Raw genomic sequence first — 20374 nt, forward strand, 5'->3', positions numbered from 1 at the left:
CTGGGGTTGTGTTCCAGTTCATTTGGATGTATGAGTTCAGGATTTTATGTATTCCTTACTCTTTTGACTCATGAGGCATTTCTGCCAAAGCCCAAGGTAGATTCTGCGTGCTGTGAAATACATAACTGCGTTCACATTCTCTGGTGAAAGCGTGTGGCTGTTAGTTACCTTGCTAGATTCCCATATCTACCAACGATTTAACTAGCAGAACACCTAGGAGTGTATCAAGGAGTACAGGAACAGAGATTTTCTGCTTCCCTCACCCCAGATCTCCATCCACTAGATCTGTGGAGCATGTCTGTGTAGCTGGGCAGAAAAAAGTCCATTAAAAAAAAAAAAGGCAGAGCAAATATTTGTACTTCTTTCCATGCCCAAGAGCTGGTCATTCCTGAACCTTTCCCCCCAGGTTTGGTTTTGACAGCAAAGCTCTTTGGGCCACCCAAAACTTCCTGAGTTGTGAGCTTCTAAGGCCGGGAGGATCTAAGAGAGTGATGCTGCATCGCGTGCAGCTGCCCTGGATGTCTCCATGCCAGCCAGTGTGACTACAACTGGCCACAGCTCCTGCCAGGTGCTGGTCCCTGATGAGGTGTGCGAATTGCTCCACCCCGAACCCCCCTCATAACTGGTCATATGAAAACCTCCCTTGGTTTGATTTTGCCCGCAGTTCAAATGGTGGTTTGACTGTAACCAGAGAGGCTTTCAACCTTTTTTTTGGCTGAAGCAGCTCGCCAAAATTCAGGGCTTAGCACTTTTTTTTCCTCCCCCCTCTTTTCTTTCCCTGTTTGGCTGGTGGGAAAAGGAATGCCTGGCTGGAATCAGAGCTGGTGGTGATGTGGGTTGTTTCTTCCATGGGAAGCTATGAAGTCCTGCTTCCCCACTGCACATCAGGAATCAAAGAGCTGGAAAGGCTCTTCTAGCTCAGAGAGCCAAGTGCTGTTCCCAACCACCCCTTGGCCCCCAAAACTTCCCTTTGGAGTTTCTCAGTTCCTGTGCTTATTCTGGCCTCGTCCTCTGCTTTTTGACACTGCTCCCAGGCTGCGGGCACACTCTGGGCACTCTTACCACTGCCACATCCATCAGACACTTACCATCACCTCCATGATGGGATGGAGTTCATGGTCCTGCCGAAGGAGGTCACTTCAGACCAACCCTTCGTCAGTGTTGGGAGAACCTTTGTCCACCATGAGGAGATTTATCTGTTGGCAACAGATGTCAGCAAGAAGACACAACCCCGCAGCACTGCTTGAGGTCTGCAGGCTTTCAAGACCAGCAGAACCTGGTGTATCTCACCTCCTGGTGCCAGCTGCAGGGTAGAGCAGCTTGTGGCACCATGCATCAGCAGCAAGGATGAGGAGTTGGTATTTAAGGGTTGAACACGACATATAATACTCTGAAGCAGTCTCAGCACCGAGTTTAAATAAGACCTGTTCCGTGGTTACTGGTGAACCAAGCACATTTCACGGGTGCCATGCTGCACGTTTTTAAGTGTAATAACAGTTGTACAGCTTGGGGCTTCCTCTCTGAAGAAAATAGATCCAACACACTTCCGTGTATATATGGCTGCTTTAATAAATGTACTCATGTATGCTGTAAAAATAGAACATTTTCCTGGCCCTAAGGGTATGAATCTATCTTCAAACATTGCTGCAACATGAAATTTCAGAACTCTTTTCTGCAGAGGAAAACGACAAGGTTTTTAGGAAGTACTTGATTTGGAAAAAAAAAAAAAAAAAAAAAAAGTCACCGGAGTTGTCTGCAGTACAAAACTCTGCAACTGTTGTTGTTCACATCATCAACAAACAGACTGAAAGAAGTGGTGTGCAGGGGTGTGGGAAAAAGAGCTTTGTGGTTTTCGGTTTCAGCTCTGCCTGTGAATCACTTTGCAGTCTTGGGCAAGTGGATTAACCTCTCGGGGACTCGGTCTGTTTAGCTCTGCAGTGGGCTGAAGAGTATTTAGTGGACCTCATTTAAGGAGGTGTTTGAAACATCCATGAGAGTCGAGAAGATGCAGAGTCCCTGAAGAAAGATGTCATGTAAGTGTAATATAGTATTATCATGCTTGCTGGAGTATCATGGCTTTATACTTCCAGAAATCCAGATGTCTTACATGAAAAGGGTGTTATTGCTACATTCGTATGGATTTTTCTTCCTTAGAGGCAAACATCTTCCAGACAGGGACCAAGATCCTGACATCCTCATCAGGCAGACTCCCACCCAAGCCAAGTACAGTTTTGCCTGAGCTAGAATTTGGCTCTTTGTGAATTATCCAACACAATCCGTTGACTCTTTAACCCATAAATTGTCAAACTCAATTATTTCCAGCTAAGCAGATGGCTGAAAACAAATAACCTGTAAGATAAGGTACTCTGGCTCTAGTTATCAGTAAAATTCAAGTTTGCTAAACATGAATGTTATAGTTATATAAATAACAAGAGAAAAAGTCACCCTGAAAGCCAAAAATCGTTTTTCTGCAAAAACATAGAGGATCAATTTCTTTAGTTTAGTATTACCAAACTTGGCAGTAATTCACATTTGAAGTATAATGATGTCATCTGGTTGGCCTTTTCCCATCTCAAACAGTAAATCTTAAAATCTGGAGAGATCTTTTATTTGGTTATTCATATTGTACTGCATCAAGGGGTTACAACACATGTGCCTGGGCTTATTAAAATCATCTGGAAGAGAAGAGCTTATTATTTAAAGGCGCAGCACTTGAGCCTATGCTGTTTTTCCTGGAGACTCTTTTTTCCTGATGTCAGCTGCGCTTACGGTCATACGCTTGTGTCACGTTGAGAAGGTCCTTTGTTGGAGTGGCTTTTTGTAGTGTCTAGATATAGACTCTCTATCCCATGGACTTGCATCCATCATCCAAGGGACCGGGAGTGCACAATGCCTTTCTTCTTCGGGAAGGAATTACACCATCGCAGTCAATCTCCTCATTGAGTTTCGGATGGAAAGTTACTGCTCTCTGGTGATGAAGTCCACGTGAAACCTCCCATTTTGAGGAACAGGCACGTTGTTGAGCTTTAGCCAGCCAAATCTCTTGCTCCCAGGGACAGTTTCATTGCATCTACTCTGGTGCAATGAACAAATAGCAGGCTGGACTTCTTCACGTCCTGTGGTACCTTCAGCTGGGCTGCTCCTTTCCTTGCTTTTCTAAATTTCCGAAGGCTTCTTTCTCCTCCTCATTTTTATTTATGTTTCTGAGGTCTACGTTGTTTGGGGTTTGGTTTGGGCTGCTGGCTGTTTTTCTTGGAAAAAGCCATGGTGGAGGGAGCGCAGGATGTCCTCACGATGCTGTTTCGTGGAAATTTCCTTCGCTGGAGATGGCTCTGTGTTTCTCCAAGGCATTGAGCCAGCCCAGCAGTAACAAGCAACCTGTTTTAGTTTTTTTTCAGTCAGTAGATTCCTCATCATAGATCTATGCAGGATCTAATTATGCCTCTACATAGTTTTTTCCCCATTTACTTAATATGTCAGCATGTGTGTTTGCACCAGCGCACTTTGCCGTGGATCTCCCTTGAGTCCCTCTGTGTTGGCTTCTTCTTCTTCCAACCTGTGTGTTTAAAGATTTCACTGGTTTATTAAATTAAATTAATAATATAAAAGAAGGAAAGGCCCTTTTTGTAACTTAGCCAGGGAGGAAAGTTTCATGCTGGAGTACCCTAGTGAAACTTTGCTGAACTCTTCTCCTGGAAGAACACGATTGAAATGCTTCCAGCTTATCATGAACACTCAACAGCATCTTATTAGATAGCAAAGCAATGATTGCCAGGTACACAAAATCATCCTATGGCTGGAATTAGAAGTAAAAAAAAAAAAAGACAGAAAAGAAACCACCACATTTTTTACTCATATTTGGAGAAGGAAACAGCTTCTAACACCTGAAAAATTAAGATAAATCCATCTGAGAACACCCTTTTTTTTTCCCCTCAAGTATTTGGCAAGATGTAGCAATAGGAAAAACCCAGCTTTAGCTTTGAAATTAGCAGATGATTCCCTACATTAAATGTCACCATGAAGATCACATTTCTGTGACGTGGTTGGGTCACTTCAAAGGACATGAACGGCTTGGGATGTCACATGTGAGATTGTAAGATCTGCCACCAAGTCTTATTCTGGTCATTTCCTCACCTTCATCATACCAACTTGACTTTCAGTGCAGCTGTTACTGTATGCAGTAATGCTTCTTGAGTAGTTCTGTGAATCAATTTCTTCCCACAGAAAAGATTCCTACATCATCCACGCTCGTGTATGTAATTTCTATCCATTTATAAAAACACACCTATAAATAGTGGAGGGTTAAAAGACAGGTCTCTGCTATCTTAAAAAATCTGGATTGTCAAAACTCTTAAATTTTAAAGGCTGTTTGTCCTTTTAGCACGGTGATGTCACAGTTTTCTACACTTAATGTGCCATCTTAAGGGTTGTCCTTGTGCCTCACTTACCTGGCTGCGAATGTTTATTATTTTTCTGCACAATGACTGTCACCACAGACCTGCTATAGATAATATTAAACCCCATCCCAAGACATGTAGTAGTCTCCCCACGTGTCTTTGTACACCATGTTGCAGGCGCAGTCTCAGCCTTGCTTGTGTGATCGCGCAGGGTGATATAACGCAAATGACGATGACCAACAGCGTTGTCAGGCTTTCAGCAGCGCTGGCTTTGTAGCAGCAGGTGCTAGAACCTCATTGTGTCTCCATTTCTTCATCTTTAGAAGGGATACAGTACTCTCCTTCAATCTCACACGGCTGCACTTGGGCCACAGCACGACAAGTTAATAGTTGTAGATGCAACACAATTGCCAGAGAGCGCAGAAAGAACATATGTAAAAACTAGTAATAAATTTCCAGCCAGGCTTATAACTTAAATCACCTTTTTTTACAAAAAAAGGCCTGCTTTCCATGGGGAGAAAATTGACATTTCCTGGAATAACTAAAAGTTTTCATCTGACAGTGAAAAATTTACTAGCCCCAGTTGAAAGCTTTTTGATTTTTTTGATGGAAACACAACAGTCCTAGAAAAGAAGAACCTTCTTAGCTGGTCCTGGTTGGTTGTTGTTTTACTCTGCATCATGCCTGATCACTGCTGCATCGGCTTTTCCTTAGCTTAGAAAAAGTGCTTTGACTAATATCATTGCAGAAGCCTGTTAAATGACAGTGAATATTTTAGAGTTATTGTACCTGCTTCGTCAAACACAACGTGCTTCAAATTAGCATTGGCCTGCACTGTTTCAAAATAAATGTGTAACTCATTATCAGCTGGTATCACAGGTTTTGAACCAAAAAACATCCCAAAGGAAATGTATAACAAATATTTCATATCAGTTGCATAAATCATGAGAAAATGTGCCTTATTTTTTTTCTCTCTCTTTCTTGGGATGCTGTATCCCTTAAAACACTAACAGCCATGTGTGCCTATTGCTGTCTAAACGCAGGGCTCGGCCACCCCCACTCTTTTGCCTGTCATCCTGGAGAATGCATTGGGCAAGTTACAGCTTCCTAGTGAGTTAGGGTCTGATGGCATCAGCTGCAAATAACCCTGAAGAAGGAGGCGTAAAAAAGAGCATTGTCCCAGGGCGGGTGGCAGGAAGGGTTGCTCCTTCAGGGCATGGCTCTTCCCTATGCTCCCCTCTGTGCCCAGGAAACGTGTGGAACACTCTCCATTTAAACAGACCCACTGTCCTCAGCAGACCAAACCTTTCCTCTCTTCTGTCTCTACTCTGCTCTCTTGAGACCCCACCTGCAGTACTGCGTTCAACTCTGGGGTCTCCAACATAAGAAGGACATGGAGCTGTTGGAGTGAGTCCAGAGGAGGGCCACGAAGATGATCCGAGGGCTGGAGAACCTCTTCTATGAAGAGAGGCTGAGACAGTTGGGGTTGTTCAGCCTGGAGAAGGGAAGGCTCCGGGGAGACCTTCCAGCAGCCTTCCAGTACCTAAAGGGGCTACAAGAAAGCTGCAAAGGGACTTTTTACAAGGGTGTGTAGTGACAGAACAAGGGGCAATGGGGTTTTTTTTTGTTTCTCTGTGAGGCAGCTCTTGAGACAGCAATCAGCCCTGGCTATAAGGTTCTGTACTGCTCAGCTGAGCCGTCCTGAGGACAAAACACATTTAGGTGTGTCTGTCCCTGGCCAAGCACGACCAGTCCTGGTGCAGGTGTGAAGTGTGTCTGTGGTGTACACACCTCTCTGCTTTGGGCATGGTCAGTCAGTCCTACTGTCCTTTTTCTGATTACCTCCAGATTGGTCTCTGCATTTTGCTTAGGAATCTGATAACAAGTCAAATTTTCACTCTTGCTCTTTCCTTGGAGAAGAAAAATTCTGCGCTGTTATTTTTAAATTCAGGAAATGCATAAATATTCAGGGCCAGCAAAATAAATATGAGTAAATATGTGACCAAGTGCAAATGAGGCATTCAGCAGGGATATCCTTCAGCTGCTGAAAAAAAGAACTACAAAGGGATAGATTGTCTGTTGGCATAACCTGCCATTGTGCTGCTGGACCATAACATGTCTACATTGAGGACACGCAGAAGGTGCCATTCGCCATCTGCAGTGGGGACTGTGGGACGCTGCAGGGCTGGAAGGGGCTGGATCTTCTGTGGGAGGAGGGTGACAGAGGATGCAAGGGTTATAAAAAATGAGTATGAAAGGAAGGAGACGCTTTCAAAAAAAGAGCGCTGTGTTTACGCATTTTATGAGGCTGCACAGGAACTGGTTGGAGGGATGCTACACAGACACGTTGTCTAAATCAGAGGGTGTTAAATGCTTGGATGACATTCAAGTATGCCTATTCACCATGTCACCCATTGGCTTCTAGCAGCAACCCAAATCCCAAAGGATCCTTATTATTAATTATCGTGATTCTTAGATAGGCACAGGCTATTTTGATAAAGGGAGGAGGACTATTGTGACTTTCCTTCCTTTATTGCTCCACCCAAGATAAAGCAGACAGGATATTTTACAGCATTGTACGTACAGTCAATATATCATCAGGCAAAAGGTGCTGGACCTCAGAGACCTGGCTCCCTTCTGTGCTAGGCTGTCTAGGTCATATACAAAAACTGGATAAGTTTGATTTTTCAAGATTTTCTCCTTGCTCCTAAATTGCTCAGGCCAAACTTTTCTGTTTCAGTTCATGTTATAAAAGTGCCTGATGAAGACACGCTCTTGGTCTCTACTTATCTGTAAACACAACTCAAAGGATGAAGTCCCTATTCAGAGGAATATTATGCCAAATTTTTTTTTGCTGCTTTTTGTTGCATAGTTAGCACTGCCTTGAGTCCTGCTATTTTGCAGCAAGAGGCTTCTGCCCAAACCACTGATTCTGGAATCGTAGCAAAGAAATCCACAACAACAGCCTTCAGCCCAAATTCAGTCAAAATACAGTCTTATCCCTTCAAAGACTGTGTTCCAGAAACTCTGTGTAAATGTTGTGGGATGGTTATCACCCACACCTTTGGTAATGTAGGCTTTCGGTCACTCTTACTTCTGTCTTATCACTGTTGTGTCTCTGCGCAGACCTTTGAGCTGACTTTGCACAACACCCTGGGAGTTGTGCAGTACTTTTGCTGCCCATTACATCTCTCAGCCCCCTGCTTGGAAGGGTTGCAGCCAGGTAAGAAGGAGAAAGGGGTTTCCACCAAGGAGGACTGCTGTTGGGAAAAGTCACGATGTACTCAAGACATCTGCTTTATTATACACTTTCCTTCTACAAGATCTGTTGTTCTCTCATCATGGGTAGGGACTTTACCAAGGAGGAAAGGAGAAGGGTCTCTGCAGACCTGAATTGCCCTTAAACTGCCCTAGATATAGGAAAGGATTTGACTGGTGATGGTATTTGCCACAAAACATCACTCTTGCACAGATGGGATATGGGCTGGTGACTGGGCCAGGTCCATCCACCCATTGCACTGACAGAGGCCGGTCACCTGCCTGGACCCTGATAACATAAGCCCCTATTTATCCTTTTGGTGACTTTTCACTCACACTCACATAAAAATGTTGAGCCTCTTCTGGGAAAAGAACAATGTAGGGGACGTGCATGATGAAAGGTCTCCCGGGACAGTCGCTGTGCTGACTCAAAGCAGAGCCCAGAGACACACCATGGAAGTGACGTATTTCGTGTCTTTTCCCATAAGAGCCTGGTATCAGGGGGATACAGTACTGGTACCGTGTTTACCCAGGCACTTTGACTAAATCCGCTTCCTCCATCAATACAAACCACCCAGCCAAAATGGATTAATGCCTCATAAAAGGAGGCACCTGCTCTATTATCCTTTACATGAAAAACAGCCTTAAAAATAAATTAATAAACCACGTTATTTTAATGAGACATGGAAATTAGCTATCACTGCCAAAACACAACCCCTTCTCTCAGCCTCCTGTTCTGATTATAAGAACAGTCATTTGCCAGCTCCTGACTTCCTGTTATTAAGCCGATTGTTCAGTTTTCAGAAAGATTTGGGATAGTAATCTAAAACCCAGGAGCTGACGTTCACTCAGCATGGACAATTACACCTCCTCCTCCTCCTCCTCCCCCTCCTCTGGGCAGGGTGCCAAGCCATGGTACAAGGGACACCTCCATGTCTTTGAGCAGGGGGGAAAACCTTCTGCAAGAGGCAAGGAGGTGATATCCACAGGAGATGCAAGGCCTCTGACACCAAAGGCAAACAAAAGAATGAATCAACCCCAAAATTTCCTAGAGGACTTGCTGCCACAGTGCATGCCTTGTTTTTTCCTTAGAAAAATAGCAGTTTTCCTCTAAAAGAAGCAGTCTCATGGAGGGAAGAGCCCTGTTTTCCTTGCAAAACCAACCTACCTAGCATAAGATTATTACATGTTATGAAATCTATTGAAAGAGAATATCTGCAGTAAAAATGGATTTTGCGTGCTTGGCTTCTGCTAGGGCAGGGAGCAAAGTCACTTGCAGAGAGAAATGCAGGTTTTCTTCTGGTAACACCGTTTGTTCTTTAACACAAGAAGGATGCTAACCCTCTGAGGATCAGGGCTAAGTTTGTTGGCTGCTATACCCTCTATATGAATGACACAGCTACATATATCCCTGGTCACCATGTCAGTGGCTTTTGGAGTATCCTGAAACACAGAGCAAGGTGCATGTTACCCAAGGGCTCACCAAACATCAAGGGGATGCCCTTGCAGCCCTTATCACTGGTAAGCTCAGTTTAATCAAGGGCACGTTGGCCCACATGTGAACGTTTAAGAATTTTCTCTTGTTCAAAGGACAGACTTTCCTATCCTTGGACATCATTAGATTAAAAAAGGTTCCACCTTTGCCTGTTTTGCAGTGGTTTTTTAAAACCTCGTCAACATGTTTGCTATATGTTACTGGAGAGGTTTTCAAAGACACAAATAGCAGTTCAGCTTCTAGCATCCACCAGCTTTCCAAGGGAGATGACCATGAAATTGTCCTTTATACAGTGAAAAGCATTCCTGCCTGTACTGGGCTATTGGGTCACCCATATGGGCTTCTTCTGTTGACCTGAAACCCCAATGGAGCTCGTGTTCTCAGCTGCTGGTGGGTCTGGCACTTGGATAATACATAATATTGCACCCTGTGTATTTCACACTTTCATTTGGGTGGCACAGATTTTTCCAGTGTGTTAAATATCTATATTTCTGTGGCGCTATATATATGTATATAAGTGTATATAAGTGTATATATTTGTGCAACATTCTTACAATAGCATTACATTGCAAATTTGTGGCAGGCAGGATCTATATTTTACACTTTCTCTTCAGTGACTGATAGCAAAGTTAAGCTTTTCTAATGGATTTCCTTATGTTATCCACATAAGAAATCCCACTGACTCCTCTGTTGGTTCCTCTTGTATTTAATTTCCTACCACAGTCTATAGTCTAGCTCTTCATTCCAGGGAAATATGGATTAGTTGAAATGTATTGGACAAATGAAATCATCTGAATATTTTCCTCCAAGTGAGGAAATTCCCTGTTGTTGATTTGTTTCTGCGATCAGGGCACGCTCGGATACAGGCAGAGAATTCTCGGTACACACGGTTCCTGTCACAGCTATAAAGCATTTTTGTTTACAGAGGTATATTTTCCCAGATCTCTGCTGTGTTAATCATTGCTCCTGACCCAGAATGTTTATTCTGAAAAATAACCACCACTGAGTCTCCCTTCTGGGATGCAATATTAAAGTATGAATGCAATGGAGAGGGCCAGAACTCGATGGCACGGAGGGTCTGCACCCTCCTCATGCTCCTATTTGCCTTATAAGTCATACCCTAGGAGCTAGCCTGCACTTTCAAACCATGGTTTCAGTCCATTGATCACCTCCTTCACAAAAATCGTGAGTCAGCTATAACCAACATGGCACGGCTGTTTGTTTATTCTTTCGAACAGACGTTGGAACAGTCTCTCCAACCTCCAATAAAATATCGCAGACAACTGTGAAGTTTACTAACCTTGTTAAAGTGATCTCCTTGAAGTCTTTAGCCACCAGAAGATAAACTGCATCAACGTGGCATGATCCCGCTCTGAAGTACAGAGAGCCGTTTCCACCAGCAAGCAGAGATTATGCCCGTAAACTTTTGGGCTGGAAATCACTGCGTCTCTGGTTTAGATCAACGACATTAAAACAAAGACAGACGGAACATTTTACTCTTATCAGAGGCTGTGGTTAATTGCCTTTCTGTCTCCTCTCTTCCCTTTCTGCTCTTGGCACTGGGCTCAGTACCCCAATGGACATGGCAAGAAGTCTCGCAGCACTCTTCCTGGTGTCCACGGCCTGGGCTTGGCCCTGGGGATGGTGGCACATCTACACTTCAGTACCAGCACTCAGAGCATGACCTGCAGAAGTGGTTTTCCTTGCAACAGCAGCAAATTAAGGCAGGGACAATGTTTCCGTCCCCGCTGTGCCATGTTTGCAAAAATTTCTGGTCCTTGCCTTCCACGCGCTCACTGCCCACTGAAGGATGGCTTTGCTCATCCTGTCCAACAGGAGAGGGCAGCAGCATGACAGACAGATCTGAGACCAACGAGCACCCAGCTGGGACAAGAAGGAGGACAAGAAGTGAGGAAGAGGACAGGCTGACCATGCCCAGCAGCATCCGCAGTGGTCAGCACATGGGACATTAGCTGAGGACAAGATGATCAAGTTGGACATGCTGCTAATAGTTGCCAACCAGTGCCTTTTTTCACCAAGACACGTTGCTTCTCTAAAGATACATGATGCAATATACAGCTTACCTTTTATTTTTGTCATCACATTCTCCCAGGTTTTCACCTCTCAGTCCTTTCTCCCTCCTGCCCCACCCTTCCAGGAATTCACATTGCACACATTTCTGCAGAGGGAACAAATGGTTTCTCTTTCAACTTATGGGAGAGGAATGTCCTTTCTATTAATGCTTATCATTGTGCCCTGCTTCAATAAAGATGTCTTGTAAACCAAAAAGAATGTCCTGAGCCTCACTGGGGGGCTGAATTGCCCAAGATGTCCAGTGTCCAGGGCCAGACCTCTGAACATGCACAATTTTAAACACAAAGAGAACACCAAGTATCAGCTTAAGTATTCAGTTGGCTCAGGGCAGTGCATTTTCTGTGCTATCCATTGTACAGCACTGGGTTTGTGGTTTCTTTTTGTTGTCTTTATAAATAAATCCTTATAAGGATTTTCCCTTGTCTGACTCCAACACAATGGATAAAGTGTAGAGGACACTAATGATTCAGCATGGTGGGGTCCCTAGCCCATGCCTGAAGGTTGTCTATGCCATGGAATCTCATGAAATGTCCCATGGCTCCATCCTTTCCCAAGGAAACAAGGCACACATGGGAGACAGATCATGCTCAGATCAGTTCCCAGCAAGGAGCGAGGACACAGCCAGCCTGTGCACCCAGAGACCAGGAGGGTGAGCATGCACATGGTTGGGCCTTTCTCTTCCGTCGTGATCATTTTGCAGAAAGCCATCACTTTTCCAAAGATGTCACCAGATCGTCAAGCAGCATCACAAAAGTATATGGCATCATCATCATAAGGTCTGCTGCTGCAAATGGACGGGGTTGAGTCCTCGGTGAGAAGCAGGCATGGGATCTATGTGACCAAAAGGTATAAGCTTTTGTCACCTGAGCTACGGTAGCAGCTCCTTGAGCTGCTATCAGTAATAGCTTTCTATCCTCCATGCTCAAGAGACACTCGAGAGAGATCCAAAATGGATTATAAGCACAGTGCAGATGCATAACAGTGTCTGGGTTGACTGGTGGAAGGTTTATCTCTTCATGCTTTGGACACTGTTAATGATATTTGATAATATATAGCATAGGAAAGATGGAGCTTCTATATCGCAGACAACAGACTCCATAAATGCGTTTCTAAAATAATTCAGTGAGAGATCATCTGTTACACTTGTGCACGACGAGAGGGAAATTGTCCAAAATTTGTATTCTGATGGGGAAAAAATAGTCCTTGGAAGCAGAGAGAGAGAAAATCTGCTGGCCAAGAGACCCCAGAAAGCTTTGAGTGTTTCACAGGCTGTAACTGATACTGAGACTTTTGGGCAAATGGACAAAGGAATTCCTGAAGGCAGACCACTCTTAAGCCCTAAAATGCACTTCTTTTTTTTTTTATTTTGTGAGGAGACATCTTTAATGTTTTGCTGGAGGAGGTTGTTGGCCTGTCAGGGCTTCGGGAGGTTATTTAACGTCTTCCATTCACAGTCCTGGACTTCTTGGTCTTCTGTCTTTATTTCTAATGAATTTCTGTCTCAGCTCTGAAATGTCTGCTTCCCATTCCAAATATGTAATCTGACTTCTCCTGTAAGAGATCTGACTACATCCGTGGTTTTAGTTCAGCCAGAATTTACAGGCACTTCAGCTTCTATTCATAGCAAATCTGGGGCTCAATATACATGTTGGGACCAAACTCCATCGAAGCAAAGTGCTCTCGAGCCCTCACAAGACCAGGCCTCTTGTAACTTTGCTTGTTATAGAAAATAAAGTATTCTACCTCTTAAAAACAAACAAACAAACAAACAAAACCAATAGGAAAACAAGAGAAAGCTCTTACTGCTTCAGAACATCCTAAAACTATATAAACCTAAGTGTGCTGGTGCGCTCAGTTTTAGAGGTTGAAACCACTGAGATGGCTGGGATAAGGAGTGTCAAGGGATGCCCATCATCAGGATGGGTGGTAGGGTCCAGGGTTGGTTTATAATCTCCCTTTCTCAGCTGGGTTAGTTGTGTGCCAGGCCCGAGAGCTACTATAATACAGAGAAGTGGTGCTCAAGGCTGCTGGAGGTAGGAGAAACGGAGAAAAATGGTGGCTTACAAAGAAACCCTATTCATATCTCTTCCTTCACTTACTCTTCGAACAGGAGTGAAGAGAAACATTTTACTGAGTTCTTTATCCCAGAAAGCTTCTCTTGCAACAATGTTCTCCTCTGACACTTCTGCACCCCAATGTCATGACTGTGTCTCACTAGTGAAATGGTATAGAATCATAGAATCATAGAATCATAGAATCATAGAATCATAGAATCATAGAATCATAGAATGGTTTGGGTTGGAAGGCACCTTAAAAATCATCTAGTTCCAACATCCCTGCAAAAGGCAGGGACACCTTCCCCTAGATCGGGTTGCTCAAAGCCTCATCCAACCTGGTCTTGAACACCTCCAGGGATGGGGCATCCACAGCTTCTCTGGGCAACCTATGCCAGTGTTTCACCACCCTCATTGCAAAAATTTCTTCCTTAGATCTAGTCTAAATCTCCCCTCTTTGCGTTTAAATCTGTTGCCCCTTGTCCTATCACTACACACCCTCGCAAAAAGTCCCTCTCCAGCTTTCTTGTAGCCCCTTTAGGTACTAGAAGATATAAGATCTCCCCGGAGCCCTCTCTTCTCCAGGCTGAACAACCCCATCTCTCTCAGCCTGTCACAATAAATTCCCATCTCTAAATCTCTTTGGCTGTTGGAGTCACCCTAGGCTTTCAGGCAACCGCATCCCTCTGGATGAAGCTCTGAGCACTGCAAACCCCCTTTTCCCTCGGTAGCCAGGGTTCGTTCATGTCAGTGGATCTTTTTCAACGAACAAGCCTTATTAGACCAGAACTGTGTGCTTGTTAACAAAAAAGGATAGGAAGAAGGGACAGGGCTAGATTCCTGAACTTAAGCAGCAGAGCTGGGCTGAGAGACAAACAAACTATTAAATCACGGTGCTGCACTCTTGCCAGAATGATATATCTCTCCTTTGAAAATAGCGTCTGCGAGGAAATGACAAATAATTTTCCATATGCAGACCTTACAGACACATCGAAGTGAGTAACTTGGAGGGTGTTAGCATTTTCAGTATTCTTGTCCTTCCGGAAAGCCATGGCCAAATCCCCACCGAGCACAATGAGAGCCTCTCACTCCTGGAAACCGTACCGACAACTCGGAAAGCACGGTCTAGTAAATGATGAGTAAAGACCCCGAAATGATGTGTAGGATTCCAGCGGTACGTGGGCTCACGTCTGGACCGCAGCCATGTGGAGGTCACAGAGGGAAATAAATCAGTGGCTAGTGAGCTGCGCTGGTGAATTTGGCTGTGATTTCTGCCCCGTGCTCATTGTAGTGACTCCAGGACCTGGGACTCCATCCGTCAGCACGACGGCGGAAATGCAAAATCCAGATCGTTACAATGGAGACCATTGAAAGAAGGCTCTCAGGAGAAAGTCTGCTTAGCAAAGGGAGTCATCAGCCCTTCACAGCTGCAACTATGGACAAGAAAACACAGGGAAAAATAAATAAATACAACCAAATCCTACATTAAGGTCTCAGACCAAATGAAGTCACTTCCAGAAAAACATTGTCAAGCACTTTACTCGTGTAACACATGGGTCTCTGTGTGTGTGTGCTGCAATTACGGACTGCAGCAGACTCATCAGGAGTTTGGAGAGCCATGTGTCCCGCCTGGTATGGGGCAGGCTGGGATGCAATGGGGTGGTGGAGGCCCTGCAAGGCTGTCCTTTCAGATGCCCCTGGGCTGCTCAGGACTTGTGATGCTCACCCCATATGCTGAGGGCACTATCTTGCTACCTTTCCCTACCTGGGAAACCTTTCTAACATCAGCCAGGAGGTCTCCAGCTCTTGAAAGAGGCTCTGTGATGCTCATTACTTGTTGGACCAACTAGATCATTAGTCATATTTTGCTCCCACTAAGCTTTCCCTCTCCCCAGTTCTCCCAAATTTATTCCACCCTTCTTTCACAACTTGGCTTTTGAAGGCAAATTCCTTGTTGCTTCTGCCATCACCCCAGTAGCTGTCCTCTGTGAAGCACTGCGTTTGTAAGAGCTCATTGGTGAAACAGTCTTCAAGGGGAGGAAATTTTGTACCAGCATCTTGCAAAATAAGCTATCTCTCCATGTCATGCCTGACATCTCCAAAAACTCCAACACACATGGCAGTTTGGGAGGTTTTGTTGTATAATTATTGCTGAACCCTAAACACAAGTTGTATTTTGGGGCTTTGTGCTCGTCTCAAGCAGTAAACCAGGGCCTGAGCTTGTTCCTGTAGACCTATCTGCAAATTCAGAATTGAAGATGCTATAAATAGAATAACCCATGTTGCTTTCTTATTTTTCAGTAAGGGAGGAGGGCTGAGAGCTGACAGCAGCTCTGCCAGCTCCTCGGTGCCCTGGACCGAGGAAGCTGGCGAGAGCTGCCATCGCTCGCAATCAGATGCAGCGTGGGAAGGTGCTGTGCTCCCTGCACTGGCCCAGGCTGGGGAAAAGAAAAAGCACTTTTGTCAAGGAATATTTTACATAAAGGAGGGATGTTGGCTCAAAATCCATTATTTTCTTTTATGAGAACTGTTGTAAATTTCTGCAGAGAGCATTGACATTGGGAATCTAATTTCCCTGAGATAAACCCATTTTGGCAGAGGTTTTTGTCTCCCTATTTTTAATAGCATCGATAGTCATTATTCAGATTTTTGAAAGACTGTCTCTGACCATTTTTATCCCTGCTTGAGCTTCAGTTTTGCAGCTAGACTAGACTTTCCTCTTCCTACACTGAGTGAAATTCATGGGTGGGCTGAGAAGAACCATGTAGTTTGTCAACTTATGTCGTCTTTAAGCCCTCTTTTCTAAAACTTCAGTGAATCATAAGCAGGTACCCAGCACAGAGCTGAACTCCATGGTTTACAGAAAGCAGGTGAAAGCCATGGAAGAGAAGGGAGGTTATCTCAGGGAGGTCAGTCCTACCAAAGCCTACTCTGGCTTGGCGAGAAGGTCATCCTTATTAACGGTGGTTGTAATAACACCTTTCAGCTGGTTCGTGCGTGTAGCAGATGAAGTCTGCTGGATAAAGGCTCTTTGCCTTGGAAAGCTTCCTCTGTTGTTCTTTTATTTCGATTCCCATTTTCGGGAAGGCTGCAAAGCCTGCCATCCGTTGCGTTCTCTCCTTTGGCGTTTCTGCTTCCTTCCCATAGTTTGCCTTGGGCTCCTGCTAAATAGCAAGATGTTAAGAATCACCACCAACAGAAAAACAGTGTGCTCTTTTATTTTATTTACACAGCTGCCATGAATTTTGTTATGCCTAAATCCTCTGTCTCTTCCTCTCTCAGTGGGTTGGAGAGAGAAGAATGGGCTTTTTAGCATTTGTGTTTACTTTTATTGCTCTTTAAAATATTTTATGGCCTTCTAACAGAGTGGCACAATAATATTAAAATAACTAGAAAAAAAAGTACAGAAAATGTACTAAAGCGTCATAGAAATTAATTTAACACTTCAAATACCCCTTCAAAGTGACACCATGTCCTTGCTTTGAAGGGAAGCAATAAATTCACTTTGTAATTCTTTATTAGAGGTTTTATTGGAAATTTGAGTGCATGTACTAAACAAAATGTCAGCTTATCTATATACAAATATTTGCCTGCAATGTGGATGTAAGATAACATATTGTACATTTCAATGCAATTTATATTAACAGTAGCCAGCAGAGATTCAGTCAAGGTCCACCCCATGGTTAGCGCTCCATCTATCTGTATTAAAAGTCAGCCTTACTCTCAAAAATAAGCAGACAGATGGTGTCAAATGGGAAAATAGCTGAGGCAATTTGCTTCAGGTTGTACAGCAAGGCCATGGCTGCTGAGCATCCCTCTGGTACATCCAGTGCTGCCTCCCTGCTGTTGCAGACCTTGCCTTCCGAAAGGGTGCACAGCGGATTAGCCTCAGCAAAAGTGGCGATACGCTGGTAGTCGTACCTCGCTGGTGCCTGGAATTGCAACAATGCAGCGTACCAATGCAGGCGATTATCACAGAGAGGGGAGACAAAACAAGAGGGACAGAGGAGCAAGCTGCCGGCAAGGTGCTGGCACAGGGGAGGTGTCTGTCTCAGAGCAAGCACGCAGCACAGGAAGGCAGAAAGTGGATGGTTTATTTTTAAAAATAGCCACATACTCACTTCTGTACTGCTTTTGTGCTGCATCACGTCCTGAGAAGCACGGGAGGCCAACAGCATCCTAAGGGATGAGGCTGGGCCAGTGCTTCCCCAGGTACTCAGCAGCAGGGTGACATGCAGAGATGCTCTCTCCCTTGGTGAGGAGGAGGAGGAAAACAGCTCAGACAAACCCCTTAGCTTGCTCAGCCCTCATTGGTTTCCTTCCTATTTCCATCGCATTTGCAAAGCTCATTGAGAAACTGGTGAATTAAGAAGTGGGAAAAAATAATGATGCCGATATATGTTGTTTATATGACATAAATAATCACCATCAGGGTTGTCACAAAGGAGACTGCCACTGGGGAGTCACGGGTGGGAGGAGACCAAATGGTAATTATGGCCCTCGAATCAGTGACAAGCTCCCAGTAGCCCAGAGAGATAAATCTTCTGCTGCCTGCTCCTGCTTGAAGTTATGGCATCCTGGAGTTCAGGAGCTTCCACTCTCCTGCATGACCCAACAAACATCCTTTCAGGATCTCCGGTGAATAAATAACTCTTTGAAATGAGTCTTCCCTGTTAGGGTACCCATCCCAAATAGCCTCTGCTCATCTCTTCAACATGGTGTAAACATGCACAGCACAATCCCAAGCTATTTTTTTTTTTTTTTACTAGCAGCATAATTACTTCTTCAAAGGGCCAATTCCTCACACCTGAGTTCATCAGGCAATTACTGACAAAAGCCAAACCTCTGGACGGGTGCTGCAGACCTCCCATGGGCTCTCCAGTTACCGCAGATCGTGAGCTCGAGCAGAAGCTGTTTGATAAACAAACCTCCAGTTTAACTGGAACTGGTGTGTACGGGGATGGTTTTGCTTTGAAGATGCCTTTTCCAGTGCAGATTAGAGCCAGGCTCTCCGGTGGTGTAAATCAATGTCTCTTCTACAGAGTCATGTGTTACGAGTCAAACTATGTCTGATTTACCTCTCTGAGCATCTGTCCATCTGGCCAGAATCAGAAACACTTGAAAGACACTGGCTTTGTCCTACCATACCAGTAATATCCTGATTAAGTTATAAATTTGCTACTAAAAACCCGTTGTCATGTTCAAGTTATGCAGGGTGAACACAATATCACACTACAAGGTAGCAGAAGGAGACTAAATATTACAGCCAAATCAGTTACAGATTTATTCCATAAACTTCTCACGATTTCATTGTATTTTTCCCTCCTTTGATGAATAGATTTTCCCAAGTATGACAGATTTATTTTTGTGGAGGGTATTTTTTCTGTTGCCACACTTTATGCCAGTTTTCCGTTAAATCCTGAGGAACCAGATGAGGTGAGAAGTAAGCATGTTTGTAGCTGCAATTTGATTTAGGTGCATGTAGTTCATATTTGAGAACTTTTTTTAAACAACACAGAGACTCTGTTTTGAAAGCCTTTGTATGGCTGTTTGGAAACATTGATGTTTTTAGGAAAAGGAAGAAATCCGAGGGAAATGATAGGATCTGCAAATGGCATTTAAAAAATCAAAATTAAAAAAAAAGAGCCTGTTTAAAGCATCACCTTTAAACTGGAGATTTTCTAAAAGATTGTGGGATATTTACATATAGTTAAAAGGGTTTTCTTGTAAAGACCTGTGGAATATTTATGCATTACCGAGAGGAATTTCACTCAATGTACTCAGGCAGGCTTTAGGTTTCCTCAGATTTCTTTGGAGATTTCCAAACCTATAAATGCTGTAAATATGATCAGACATTGCTCTGTCTGAATTCTGTTAAACTGACACTTTTTTTTTTCTTAAAAAAAAAATAGGATCCGTGGTTTATTTTGCTTGACCCATATTTGATATTTAAGGAAATTAAATAAATCTCACATTTAGTCTCCCAAAATAATATGGAGTGTCCATTAACACATGTTAAAATTAATGAAAGCTTGGTGGGGAACATATAAATAGCACAGCTGCCAGGCTATTTTGTAAAACTAGAGTTGAGCTCTCCCTGCTGTAAAGTGTGCAGAGCAGATTCACAGAGATAATATTTCTTGCTATTTGTAATTGCTTTTTTATTGTTTCTGCTTTCTGGGCTCTTCAGTTACACACTAGCTGGCTATGGAATGTGGTACTCCATCAATATCCTATAGCTCTGATAAGGTGCTTGCAAATTGCTCAGCGTTTCCACATCCAGCTCTATCAGGAAACAACGGGTGCTTGTGTCTCTGCACCCCTGCACAACAACATCTTGGTATAATGGCGTTGCGTTGAGCAGGAAGACTTCTGATGGATAGTCTCCCCGGCAAACACAGACAGCGAGTGATGTACTGAGTTAAGGGGAAAAAAAAATAAATTAATCTAACACTTCTGAATGTTCCAGACCAGGCAGCTGGATCCAGTTGTTTGTTATTCATCCCATTTTCCCCTACTATTAGAGTTCCTAATTTCTTTTTCCCTAAGATGGCAGCTCTCTTCCATCCCCACCTCCACCAATTTTTATGAGGCCAACAATAATTACATGGCACAGCACCGTGGTTCTCCAGTGGCAAGTTTATTACCCATTGACTTATGCCTGGTTTTACTAGCAAAAATGACATCAGGATCTGGCCCTCTGCTTTCCTTTTGCTCTGCTGTTTAATAAAAAGCGTGGCAGTGTTGAGATGAGCTTAGCGTGACAATTCTCCAGAAACCATCGTAAGGTAGCCTTACCCCAAATTGCCACTCACACTCTGGCTCCAGACAAAGCCACCTTAAAGGAAGTCTGTGGTTAAATAAGCTCAGCAACTGTGATGCTGAAGACTGTGACATCTCTCAGCAGCCAGTATCCACATGCTGCAGCCCCTCAGAGTTCCCAGCACAGCCCACAGAAGACTTTGTGTCTCTTTGGACTGCTCTCCCCATCCCCCTGAGACACCTCCCATGGAGGTAGTGTGCATCTATTGCTTAATATATCGTGGCATTGTCACCACTCTTGTTGCTTGCATACA

Source organism: Tauraco erythrolophus, chromosome 10, assembly GCF_009769465.1.
Source record: "Tauraco erythrolophus isolate bTauEry1 chromosome 10, bTauEry1.pri, whole genome shotgun sequence".
NCBI classification, from domain to species: Eukaryota; Metazoa; Chordata; class Aves; order Musophagiformes; family Musophagidae; genus Tauraco; species Tauraco erythrolophus.